The following is a 12,589-nucleotide window of genomic DNA, read 5'->3' on the forward strand; positions in this document are numbered from 1 at the left end:
ATGCCACCTGCTCCCAGCACCGGCGACTGAGCTGCACCCTGTCTAGCGGTCCCTGCTATGATGGACTGAATCTGTGAGCCTGCATTGAGCTTTTCCTTCCACAGACTGAAGTAATGAATATTCTCTCCCAGACAGACCCCGGCTTGAGTTCTGTATCTGTCTTTCACTGAAGGCCCGAGACAGGTCATTTAATCCCTGGGATGCTGTTATGCCTCCGACTTGATTTATGGAAAGTGCTTCCTACCATGGGCCTGCTAAAGGATGCTATGAGGAGATACAAAGATCCAGAGCCCAGGCCAGGGAGGCCGGGGAGTCAGTGGTAAAGTGCCTGCTACTCAAGTGTGCAGACCTGAGTTCAGGACTCCAGAAACCATGTAGGAAGACCAGAGGTGGCACATGCCCCTGGGGATGGTGAGACAAAAGCTCACTAGCCAGCCAGTCAGGCTGGAGTGATGCACTGTGGAGAGGCTCTGCTTCAAACGATAAAGATGAAGAATGACCAAGGAAGACTTCAGGCCTCCACTCGAATGGAATTCACAGGTATGCATACTAGCATACAAGAGTGCACACAAGGATTACCAATCACCTGCACACACATACACACACAAACACAGTACCAAGCACACACACACACACAGTACCAACCACATAGACATACACATGTGCACACACACAGTGCTAACCATATACACAGTGCCAACCACACACACACATACACACACACGCACACACACACAGAGTACTAACTACACATACACATGCACACACACACAGAGTACCAACCACACACACACACACACACACACACGCTCACACACACAGAATACTAACCCCACAGACATGCACACAGACACACAGAGTACCACACACACACACAGAGCACCAACCACACAGACATGCACATACACATAAGGTACCAACTACACACACACACACATGCCACACAATTCACAACCCACAGGATTAGAGATTTTAATGCACAGGACCTGGCCAGACAGTGCCAGGTTTTCAGAAGGACTCATTCATGATCACTGATGGCACAGCAGGTGGCACACAGGGTCTGGGGTCTGGCCAACTCATCCCTCTCTTCAATTTGCATGCATACATCTACGAGCTTGGCTTAGGTGTTTAAGTTGTCAGGTGAAGATGCCAGCAGTACCTTGTGACCTGTGTTGGGACTTGGCTTTCTTTCTTTGCCAGGTCAACCATGGCTCCTAGATCAGCCCTGCTGCTGGCTTGCTGGGAAGAGAGCCTGTCCTTAACCTCCTTCCTCTTAACCCATCTTTATCAAGAGGTAGGATCTGATAGCAATGAGCTGCAGAAGAAGGAATGCATGTGTGTGCGCATCTGTGTGTTCACCTGTCCGTTTGTCTGCCCCTCTGCCTGAGGTATTGTCAGGCAACGCAGTAAACTACCACCATGTTTCTTAGATATACTTTGGGGGCCTGAAATTGAATTTAATGCGTCCTTCAAGTTCTTGATAATCAACCTATGTATGGTGACTACTGGAGATACGGCCATGGACAGGACCCTGGGGGCTTTGGTGCTCATGGCCTTTTAGGGGAGAGAAAGGCACAAAAGGCCAACAGATACACAGAGCAAGAAGGAGGGGGAGATTCTGGGCTTTGGGGGAGGGGAAGGAGTACCTAATTCAGATGAAAAGGGTGTTTGGAAGCCTCTCTTGGGAGAAAGTGGTGTTTGAGTCCCCTCTTCTGTAGACACCCCTTTCTCCTTTCAGGGTTCTCACTGTGTAAGTCGTCTGGCCCTGGATTCAGAAGTCTCTTGCCTCAGCTTCTGAGTTCTGGGATTACAAGCCTGCACCCTCGTGCCCTGGTATTGTTTAATTTTGCATGGAAAGCTCAGACATTTTTTTTTTTGCCATTGACAAAGCACTGGGCAGAAGCAATTTGAGGAAGGAAAGGTTTATTCTAGTTTCTAATTGCAGGGCTTCCGGTGGGGGAAAAGTGTAGGAGCAGGAAGCAGGCTGGTTGCTTGGCATCAGTGGTTAAGGAGCAGTAAGGATGGTCTATTAAGCCCCAAGGCCCGCCCCTATGACTCACTTCCTCCATCTAGGCTCCGACTCCTAAATATTCTACAGCAGCTGGGGACCAAGCCTTCGAACCCTGGAACCTGCATTTCCCACAGGTACCACTAGAGGACGCTACTGTGACCAGACGCCAGCATGGCTAAGGTGATCCCTGATTTTCTGAGGAGGGAAACGCTGGGAGGTTGGGGTGGGGTGGGGCCGGATTTCGTAGCATTTTCTAATTCATGTCATTCAGGTGGCAGCCCCATGACCATTGACACTGTGTCCATGTCTCTGGCTGGGCCTTGCCTGAAAACCTATTTCAGACATTGGTGTTGCATCAAGCATGCAGCATATACCATTTGCCTGGTGTGGTGTGGCTGCAGGTGGTGGTGGTGAGGGTTCACAATAGGCAGGAAGAAGTATGCACAAGCAGACATGCTCCACGCAATATGCCAAAGGGCCTGGTGGGGATACCTAGAGAAATCAGGAGGAGGGCCTTCCCAGAGGAGGAGACATTATGGCTAAGTAGGAGCTCAGCAGGACAGAGTGGGAGTCAGCCGAGGGGTGAACTAGAAGGCATAAATGCTGACCTGAGTCTGCTGGTGGCCTGCTGTAGCAGAGCTGAAGCACAGAGTACGGTAGAGGCCCTGGAGCCTTGCATCCTGACGCGAGTCTGGGTTTAGGGGCTTCTGGGACTGTGCCTCCTAAAGGTGCTTAGAGTGTTTATGGGGGCTTTCCCAGCTAGTGAGCTCCAGGGACAGGCTGAGAAGCAGGGACTGATAGTCTTGGGGAAAACGACTGAGGTTTCAGCCCCATTTTCAGCCAAAGCAGCCGGTATCCCAGCTTCTGCGTCTCCTGGTAGGGCCTGAGTGACAGGTGAACAGGAACAGGCAAGGGGAGAGTCTGGCCCTGATGCCAGACATACCAGCCTATTTCTGGAACTTCAGACGGTGGGGACCATGGAAGGAGCTGGGAGGTGTTCCCCAGATACTGCAGAAGCCCATTTAAAAGATGTTTGATTTTATTCTGCGCACTCCCTGCATGCTTCCCCCACGTTCCTCCCCACTACTGCTGAGGACTGATTACTAGGCTATGTGTAGTGTGGGGGCTATTTGCAGGGAAATAGCAGTTTATGGTTTTAATCCACTTATGGGGGTTCTTTTGCTCATGACTTCACAGGGTGTAAAGCTCCCCTAACTGACAGCATAGGGGATTAATGTGGAGGGAGGTGATTGTCAGCACCAGGGAGCAGAGAGGCAGAGAGGTGTGTTGTACGATGCAGGTTCCTCTGCCAGACACAACTTCCTCACTGTTGCATGGGGTGGGTGCTCACGTTTTCAAAGGACATAAAGGTTCTTTCTATGGGAGTCTGGGAGCCCATTGCAACCCAGTGAGAGGATTGCTTGCTGGGCAAATGGGAGGACTCTACATGGCTCAGCAGGGATAGGACAGAGGAACAGGGGAGTGCCATGAAGGCAGAGGAGGCGATGGGTTCATGAGGGATTTCCACTTTGTTACTTTTCTGGGGGTATTATTTGTGTGTATATGTGTGTGCACTGTGTGTATATGCACTTATATTCATGTATGTGTGCATGTGTGTGCACATGCATGAATGTGTGCAGTGTGTGCATGCATGTCTTCATGTATGTGTGCATGCACATGTGCATGTGTGTACATGCATGTGTACATGTGTGTCTACAGTGTATGTATGTGTGTGCACACATGTGTATTTGCGGTATATGCACATGTATCTGTGTTGTGCCTGTGTGCAGAGGCCAGCAGAAGAAGTCAGGTGACCACGTTTCATCTTATTTTCTTGGCATGGATTCTCTCACTGAACCTGGAGCTAGGCTGGTAGCCAGGAAGCTCCAGTGATTTGCCTGTCTCCGCCCACCCGCAGTGCTGGCATCACAGACAGGAGATTACCCTGACTTCTGAGGTGGGTTCTGGGATTTTAACTCAGGCCCACATGCTTGTATAACAAGTGATCTGACCTGCTGATCTATCTCCCCAACACCTGGGTGGGCTTCAAGATACCATTTATTTTTTTCATTTTTAGTTGACATAAATAATTGTGTTTTGGGGGTTCGGTATGATATCTCCACACAAGTATGAATGGCTAGTGGCCATTTAGGGTAAGAGGCATGACCACTGCCCCATGGCCAGTTAGGTTTTGTGTTGGGGACACTCCAGCCCCCCTCTATTAGCTGTTTCCTGGTACTCAGTTCATGGCTGCCAATCAGCTACAGCCTGTATCAGTACTGTAGACCCCCTGAGGTCCCACTGTATGCTTGTGCCCAGGAGCCAGCCTTTCTCCATCTTCCCTTTCTCTATCCCAGCCTGTAGGAACCAGAATTCTGCTTCCTAGTCTATACAATCAATGCTTAGCTCCTGTGTCTTTTAGGATACACCACGTTTGCTTCTCTGTGCCCGATCCACTTCACCCAACACACACCCCCTCCCCCTTCTCTCCCCGTCCCACCCGGCTTCCCTGAATAACTATAAATAGTAAGCATGTGTCCTTAGTTTAAGTTGTCAGTTTGCCATTGTAGAAACACATGGGAGATGGCCCTTGGGCATGCTTGTGGGGCATATCTTGATTATGTTAACTTCTGTAATGTTGGACCTTGAAAGGCAGTCTGTATTCTGGTTAAGCGAGGCTTACTCTGGAGACCCAGTAGAAAAATTTTACAAGGGACGGAACCATAAGCTATGCTCCCAGACACAGGCGCCTGACACCATGAGCCCTCAACTCCATCATCTTGTGGCTATCAGTCACACAGGCAATGCCCTAAGCTCCTGGTATTCTGGCTGGACTCCACCCCCACAGTTACCTAGCTACAGCCAGGTAGCCCCAGCCCACTATAAAAGTGGCTACTTGGCCCCTCCTGTCCTTCTTGTTTCTCTTGCTTTCTCTCCAGCCTTCTTGATCCCTCTCTCCCCTCTCTTCACTTGGCCATGGTCACCCTCTGCTGCTGCTGCTTCTTTCTCCTCCTCCTCCTCCTCCTCCTCCTCCTCCTCCTCCTCCCTCCTCCTCCTCCTCCTCCTCCTCCTCCTCCTCCTCCTCCTCCTCCTCCTCCTCCTCCTCCTTCTTCTTCTCTCTCTCTCTCTCTCTCTCTCTCTCTCTCTCTCTCTCTCTCTCTCTCTCTCTCTCTCTCGTTTTTCTACAATAAAGCTCTAAAAACATGGCCCAACTCTGCTCATCAAGATTCGCTGTGCTGGAGCAATGGAATAGGCCTTCCCCTAAAGAGCTGCATCTAATCTCCCACAGGAAGGCCTCCCAGTGTTTCCAGCCACCAGACCAAACCAAGGACTCTCACCTGTGTGGGAACCACCCAGCACCTTTCTCCTCTGCCCCTTCTACTTTCAGCCCGGGGCTGACCTAGCTGTCCCTGGGGCCCCCACTTCGTTCTCAGCTCTTTGGAGACATCCAGCATGGCATCTGGGATGTCCAAGACTGAGAACCTGTCTTTCCTGGCCTCTGTGCACTCCCAAGATCCCAGAGCCAGCTCTCCCGTGGTACCCAGCGGTCTGTGGAGAGTCTGAGCAGAGACTGGTGCCTTCCTAGCTCTAATACAGCCTGATGGCCATCCCACGCAGGTTTAGTGGGGTCTTGCAGCACTCTCCCGAGTCTGCCAGTCCAGTCTCTCTGAGCTCTGGCAGGACGTGGGTCTCTCCCACCCTCTTCATTTCCCCACGCCTGGCGCCTGACAATGTGAGGAGAAGATGCATGCTGATGGCGGGTGAGATCATGACATGGGCTACATCCTGAACAGTATAAAGTGGAGAAAGCTAGCACAGGACCAGCATGCGTGATTCGTGTCATCAGCTACATCCTGATCAGTATAAAGTGGAGAAAGCTAGCACAGGACCAGCATGCGTGATTCGTGGCATCAAATCGTCTTCTTCCTGAGGGTATAAAGTGACCAGCTGAGCTCCTGTCCCTGTAACGTTCCTGCTACGATGGACTACAACTGAAGCCATGAGCCTTACTCAGTCCACTCTCCCTTAAATGGCTTTGGTCAGAGTGTTTCATCACAGCCACAGGGCCAGGCAGTAAGAGACACGCTGATGCATATTAATTTGAAGGTGTGGCCTGGGCTGGTCCCTCCCTTCATCTCTGGATCCTACTGGCTCCACCTCCTGAGTACTAGGATGGCAGGCTTGGCCACTGCAGCTGCCTAATGAAGCAGGGGAGCTTCATCTTCAAATACAACAGGCATCAAGTAGTTCATGACCCAAAGGGCTGTTGGGAGGACTCAGCGAGCCCCCAGACCCAGTCATGGGAAGCGACACTTACTACTGCTTAATGGTCCAGAGGGCTTGTGTGATTCCTAGGTGAGAGAACAGGCAGAGAAGGTTACATGAGGGATGTCATGGCAAGTCGAAAAGGGATCAGAAGTGTTAGAGAACCCCTGCCTTTAAAGCGACCAGGCCCCCAGCTGACAGGGATCTGATTAGGGTTGGCTTGACACTCAACTCCATCAGCCAATTCACTATCAAGATAACTTTGCTTTGGACACGCAGTATCCAAGCCACTCGTCCCTGTGACGCCCATGACCCCTGTGATCCCTACCATCCCTGTCTAGAGTTATGTTCCTATAGCTCTTGTCAACATCCCAGGCCACGCACAGAGGAACCAAGCCTGCTGCCTTGGGGTCCAGGGTCTCTCCTTCCTCTGGGAGCCTTGAAAGACAGATACCCTACTCTGTCCCTTGAGTCTGAAATTCTCTGCTCGGGACTTTTTCTGTGGCCAGTGCTCTTAATCAACTTTTGCCTGAAGGATGACTTGATTCTGCCTAACTGCCTGCCTGTCCGTCTGTCTGTCCGTCTGATGCTAAAACCTACAGAGAAAACAGGAAAGCAGTAGGGTAGCTTCCAGGACTCTCATCTCTACCTCTAGGCTCCGAGCTCACACATTCAGAAGGAAGCATTGCGCTTCTTAGCATGCCCAGGTCATCCTAGGTCTGCAGCAAGCAGTGGCTCGCCCTCCGCCCTTGGGGTCATGCTCTGCCAATCTCAGACACCACCTGTGGCTGACTAGGGCAGCAGGTGCCCACTCCCTTGCCCATCCTGTGTGCTCAGGGGTGGGGGGAGGTCTTTCCCACTGGGACTTCCTCCGTTGACAGGACGTTAAAGCACTGTTGTGCACATGTGTGGGATAAATTTTCTCACGTGGACCCAGGAGGAGCTGACGGCTGTCATGTCTCACTAGACCCTGGAGAGAGAGAGTGGTAGGGAACGTGTGTATGGGAACCTGAGAGCTCCAGCCTAGATCCCCTGACCCCAGAGCCCCACACCTTACCAAAAATGTCTATTAAAGTTACTGAATTTTTGGGAGGCTGCTTGTTACCCAGCCCCAGTGTGAAAAGAGCTGATTAATACATCTCTACTGTAAAAATGGAATATTGTTTTATTGAGGAAAACTTGTTAGTTAAATGAAGGTATGATTATATATTGGCTTCAAGTTTGGGTATGTTAAAATGTAAGGAAGTATGCTTTTTAGATGTGGTAGGACATGTCAGTAAGAAAGCCGTTTCCCCAGACTGTAGAAAAGGGAGCTTATAAGAATTAATGGTTTCTTTTTTTCGGAGAAAGGTGGGGCTATTAGATAAAAGACCTGCTCTCCTCTGTAACATTAACACTAGCATTAACATTAACATGTATGATTCCTTCACGCCCAGGGTGTTAGGTTTATCAAATAGTTGGTTGTTTTGTTTTTTAAGACAGTCTCAGGTATCCCAGGCTGGCTTTGAACTTGTGATGTAGCTGAGGATGGCCTGGAACCTCTGACCCTCCTCTCTCTGACCTCCTGAATGCTGGGTTGCAACGTACACCACCATTCCCCGTTTTATGCTGTGCTGGAGATGAAACCCGGGGCTTTTTTGTGCTAGGCCATGTTTTACCAACTGCACTGTGTCCCCAGCTTGGGGCTATTGGGTCTTAGCTGCTTGCTGTTTGGTTTCTTGATCCACAGACTTGTTCCAGTTGCATCAGTGAATGAGGTGAGCGGTTCTACCTCTCGAGGTCACTAGAAATGGGTCTTTGAGGGTTAAACACTCTCCTGCCTCCTGGTCGGCTGTGACAGGAACAGCCTCTATCACACACATCCATAGCCAAGAACCAAGGTGATCCACCACGCCCTCCTGGCCACTACGGACGAGAATACTCCGAGACAAGGAAACCACACTAAACCTTTTTTCCATTATCTGATCTTTGTCAGGCATCTCGTCACAGCAACACCATCTTGAACTCTGGACACATGTCTGGGTGAACAATGACTCCACTGGAACCCTGGCCTTGCTACCTTCTCTTGCTTCTTACAACAAAGCTCTCCAGAAAGCAGTGGTCAGACTGACGCATTAGGCACCTGCTTTCCTTGCTTGACTTTGGAAAGTGAGGTTTTTGATACGCGCTAGCCACGGGGTCGTCTTGGAAGTTCTTTCTGGGTTCCTGGATTGGACAGTTCCACCCTCCGAAGGCTTTCTGTGTGTAATAAGCCTCCTGTGGCCTCAATCAGCTCCAGCTCCTAGGAACACTGAATTTTTGTGGTTCCTGCCTTGGAATATCTTTGCTCCTGTAAGTTGACTACAGTCCTCATCATATATGTTAAAATTCTGGACTTGCAGATGTGTGCCTTTTTACACGCCTCTATGCGTTCCCCTCCCTCCTCGCTCCTCATAATGCCCCTCTCCCCTCAACTCACATTTCCCTTTAGATTCTGCTTAGAGATGGTATGATGGGATATTTTTTTCTTTTGTGTGTGTGTGTCTGACTTAAGTCACGTCACACAAACGCCTCCCAGGACTGAAAAGAAACCGGAACTGGGCAGCTCCCAACATGCACGTGGTTTTTGAAAGAAGTTGCAGACTAGAGAGTTGAGAGGCAGCATGAGATGAGAACACACTCGTGTGTGTTCTTGTGTGTGTGTGTGTGGGGGGGGTGTTCAACCTCCATTAAGGAGGGAGGAGGAATAACTGCTGTCACGGAGTTAGGGGCTGACAACCTTACAAGAAAAGAACCCAACTTTTAATGGTGTTATGGCTCCGTGCCCAGCCGGTTCTCACTCACTCTTTCTGTCTCTGCCTACGAGAAACATGGGGCTATAAAGACAAGAGTGCTTTGGTGGAGGAGGCTGGACGATGTTCCGATGGACAGACGCTCCTGGCAACTGGACCTCAGGGGCGCCCTGCTCCTGGATCAGGTTATCGTCTACAAGGGGGAAATTTTCACTTAACCCATTTTACCATTTTCAAAGACCACCAGATAAATCAGTGTGGTCCCCGAGTACGGAGGCGGGGGGTTTAGAGAGCCCGCTTCATCTGGCTGGCTCACACCTTGCTTGGTCGGCCCACGTGGTATTGATTTCTCAGGAGGGCAGGGTAAGCGTGAGAGAGAGTGGGCAGAATCGAAAACCGCCATCCTTAGTCCGTGTCTTGCCCATTCAGGCAAGCTGGATGGGGCAAGGCAACGATGCACCGGCTCTGGCTCCGACACAGCAGAGCATTTATTCTGCATTTAAATTCCCTGCGTTACAACGCCCTGTTTATACAATAACTTAATACATCTAGTCTGGCCGCCAAATTGACAAGAGGGTGAGACTCATTCATTAAAATGCAAATGTGGCTGAGATGAAATTTGGGATATATTTATTACAGTAATTGAACCTCACTCAACGGTAATCACAACAGAGTTTGAACTGCTTTTTCAGACAAAAGGATGGTGCGTATTAAGCCCCTCCCAAGCGGGCGTCTTTGTCAGCGCACAGGCTGAGGCTCTCTTCTGAGTGCTAATGAGGGAGGCTTTTCTTTCTCTTGCTAGGACAAGATTGCCCAGACAGAGGTCGATCACATACACAAAGAGTGATGGGTGCCGCTGGTGGCATATTGTGTGAACGGTGAATTGACTAGAAACAGATCAGAGTGCGAATCGCACAACCCACTTATTAGAGGAAAGCAGGAGTGGCCTTGGGCCATTTGCTGATGGTCACACCTGACTCTGGGGTGGGGGTGGGGGCTCCCCAGCCTCAGGCCTTCATCGCTCAGGCCCCACATTCAAGATGGCTCTGCTTCCTGAGTGACTCCAAATGATGGACAGAATGGACAGCATGCTGTGGTGAGGGGCAGCAGAAAGGCTGGTTCTGGTAGAGGGGGGGGACAGGTGATATGGCTTCAGGAGGGTTCTCTCCAGCTCCTCTGTTTTGTGAAGTACAGGCTGTGGGTCTTATGTATGGGCAAGGCACTCCATGCCTCAGAGACTCTGCTCAGTTGGTGCTGTCAGTGGTTGGACCATGGGGGGTGGGGACAGGAGATGTGGTGGCTTCCCTGTTGCTGCCTTGAGGTACTACTCAGGCGATGCTGGAGTCTCCGCTTTGGAGAGGCACAGAAACAGAGAGCGACAGTGCAAGTCTTCATTTGAAGGCTCACCTGTTCATTTGCCTGAAGCTTTCCTCTTCCTAGCCTGCTCTCCATGGGGCTGTAGGGCTCTTTGTTTGTTTGTTTGTTTGTTTGTTGTTTGTTTGCCGTTGCCCCTTTGAGACAGGGTCACTATCTTCAGATTGACCTCACAGTTCATCTTCCTCAGCCACCCAAGTGCTGGGCTTCTGAGGGTATGCCCCATGCCTGGCACAAGCTCAGGTCTAGCCACCGTGACCAACGAGCTCCAGTTTGCCCAGTGGCTGCCTGCCATCCTCAGGACAACGTCATATCCTTTCCTCTTCTGGGCAGCCCTTCGGGACTTGGCCTCTAACCACAACCTGAGCTCTCCGGGGCATCTTCCTCTCCCTGGGAACCAGATGTGCTCCTCTCTCCCTTTGTCTCTTTGTGTGTCTCTGTCTCTGTCTGTCTGTCTCTCTCTCTTTGTCTATGTCTTTGCCTGTCTGCCTCTATCTTTGACTGTCTCTGTCTATCTCTCCTTCTGTCTTCCCTTGTCTGTCTTTTGTTTTTCAAGACAGGGTTTCTCTGTGTAGCCCTGGCTGTCCTGAAACTCACTCTGTAGACCAGGCTGGCCTCGAACTCGGAAATCTGCCTGCCTCTGCCTCCTGAGTGCTGGGATTAAAGGCGCGAGCCACCATGCCCGGCTCTGTCTGTCTTTTTTAATGTGTCTGTCTTTCCCTGTCATCTCTTTGTCTCTTTCTTTATGTATTTGTCTGTCTTCTGTCTCTGTCCATGTCTGCCTGTCTGTCTCTCTGTATGTATCTGTCTCTCCTTGTCTGTCTCTCTTCTTTCTCTCTATCTGTCTCTTTGTCTGTCTCTGTCTGTCTCTGTCTGTCTGTCTGTCTGTCTCTCTGTCTGTCTGTCTCTCTCTCTCTCTGTCTCTCTCTCTCTCACACACACACACACCACCTCCACCTTCACTTGGCTGGTCCTGGCTTAGCATCCTCTCCAGCCCAGCACTCATCACATTGGATGACGGTGGCCATTTACTAGTTGGCCCTTCTTTCCAGGCTGTGGGGTTATTTGATTTTATTTTTTATTAAAAAGTTTAAAGCTTGTGTGTATGTGCATGCACGAACGTACGTGTGTACATATTTTGCCTGCATGTACATGTGTCTGTATACCACACGAGTGCTTGCTTGGTGTTTGGGAAAACGAGAGGGCATGAGACCCTCCATTGGAATTGGAGTTACAGACGACTGTGAGCCACCATTTTGGGCTAGAAGTTGAACCCAGGGCCCTTAGAAGAGCAGCCAGTGCACATAACCTCTGAGCCATCTCTCCGGCCCAAGCTGTGGGCTTCATAAAGGACAGAGTCTGCAAAGGCACTTGTCTGTCTCTCCCACCTTTCTCCCTGGTTTCCAAATGCCTGTTCCCCAGCTTCCTTAGTGGTAGACACTATGATCTTGGGCTTTAGTGTGCCCAGACAGACAAACAGAAAGGAAGGAAGGAAGGAAGGAAGGAAGGAAGGAAGGAAGGAGAGGAGAGGAGAAAAGGAGCCAGTCCACTCCTTTGTTTTCTGGCTGCCTTTTAGATGGAGCAGGCTAATGAGATGCAAGGGGAGGCTCCTGGGGAAATTCTTTGATGGATTTTGGTGCACCTGTATGGCGTGAATTCTAGTCTCTTTGCTTGAAGGTTGGCTGTAACAATGTAGCCTCCCGCACCTCCCAACCATTTTGCTGCTGGGGGAGTCCTGGCAGCTGAAACCATTTGAGTAGCACTTCAGCCACAGAGCAGGAAACTGGATCCTGGTGACCATAGGACCACCCTGTTGGTACTGAATTGTCTTCTTCCAGAAGGTAAACTTTTATGTGCAGGATGACGATGTTGTTGTTACTATTATTGTTGTTCCAGACAGAGGCTTTTCTTGTAGCCCACCCTGAACCCAAACTGCTGATCCTTCAACTCTCATAGTGTTCCAAAAGCTCAGACTCTAGGCATGCGCCACACACCTAGGAAGGGATGTGATTGATTTTGTATTGTCTGTCAGCTTTTGTTTGTTTGTTTGTTTGTTGGTCTCACTGTGTGGCCCAGGTTGGCTTTCTCAAGTGCTGTAATTGCAGGGATGGGCTGTATCCCTGGCTTGAGGGTTGTAATCGTTTATTGACTGCAGCCAGGCAAGTTC

General features: G+C 50.3%; 1 protein-coding gene across 3 annotated transcripts in view; it reads right to left on the minus strand.

Moving 5' to 3' along the window:
• Ccdc60 (coiled-coil domain containing 60) overlaps window positions 1–12,589 on the minus strand; it is a 167,345-nt gene that overhangs the window by 63,196 nt on the left and 91,560 nt on the right. The window lies entirely within an intron of this gene.

The sequence above is a fragment of the Mus caroli genome, unplaced genomic scaffold (assembly GCF_978045245.1).
Source record: "Mus caroli unplaced genomic scaffold, Mus_caroli_1 scaffold_4, whole genome shotgun sequence".
NCBI classification, from domain to species: domain Eukaryota; kingdom Metazoa; phylum Chordata; class Mammalia; order Rodentia; family Muridae; genus Mus; species Mus caroli.